The sequence below is a fragment of the Kryptolebias marmoratus genome, linkage group LG9, assembly GCF_001649575.2.
Source record: "Kryptolebias marmoratus isolate JLee-2015 linkage group LG9, ASM164957v2, whole genome shotgun sequence".
Classification (NCBI taxonomy): domain Eukaryota; kingdom Metazoa; phylum Chordata; class Actinopteri; order Cyprinodontiformes; family Rivulidae; genus Kryptolebias; species Kryptolebias marmoratus.
Genome location: NC_051438.1, coordinates 20,110,273 through 20,111,395, shown reverse-complemented (window position 1 = coordinate 20,111,395; position 1,123 = coordinate 20,110,273).

Genomic DNA, 1,123 nt, shown 5'->3' with positions numbered 1-1,123 from the left:
ATTTCTGTCAAGTGAGTTTATTTGGTTGCCATGCAGCTGATATTAGGACCTTCAACTTTAGTCAACTAGTTTTTTTAGTTTTTGGTCCTTAATTTTAAATTAGCAGACTTTAAAGTGATCATATTTGTATTTCTGTTGCTTCTTCTTCATATTTCGGTCTTTAGTTTTGATTTTAGTTCGAACTAAAGCAGATAATCACAATAATTCAGAATTTACTCTCCAAACGCTCAGAGTTTTAAGCTCGATTGTGACCTAATTTGAACTTTTTTTGCAGCTTCTATAAAATGCAACATCTGCAATTTACTTTTTGTCTCTGAGTCGGCACATTTTACACCATCTGTAAACCCCTAAAGGGTGGCGTTTTCTAAAAAAAAAAAGAGAGAGATTTCTCATAAAATTAGTGGACTCTAATATGGGGCTTTAGTGACCTAACAGGAATGCAGCTCTTTAGAAGTTTATAGCGGGCCGTTTTATAAAACAGAACAAAGGTTCATCTATGTTCTTTTATGTGAATTATTTGTTTATTGTTAAACTGAAAAAGCCCGCAGAGGACAAGAAGACAAATTAAAATCTTCCTTGAAGGAATGTATATCGCCCGCCACATTTAATGCCAGAGTGTTAAACTTAGGATATCTCACGTTGGGGAAATGGGGCCGTTTTAGTCAAACTCTCGATCGACTCTCAGCTAAAATCTTGCCAATTCTACCTCAGCATCTTTAAATCTTGAATCAAACTTGCTCCAAAAGTTGATCGGTTGCAGACGTTCATCCGATGATTCTCTCGTTCACGTTTCATTAAAATCCACCCAGTGGTTCATGAGATATTTTGCTAACAGACACAAATACACACACACACACACACCCTAACAAGGTGGGTGTTAATTGTTTAGTTATTCATCATCTAAGCAGTTAGTTGCTTTATTTATGTCTGTGGATGTATTTGGGGAAAACCTGACAATAAAGTAGTCAACATGTGTTGGTCGGCCCCCTGAGGGGAGCTGAAACCTGACGGGTTTTTGTGAAGAATCCTCTGGAGGCCTGACCTCTGTGGGCTCCTGGGGTGGGGGGGACCCACAGCCAGGCTCCCCGTGGGGCGTGGGGCCCCTGATCCCCCCCCCCCCCCC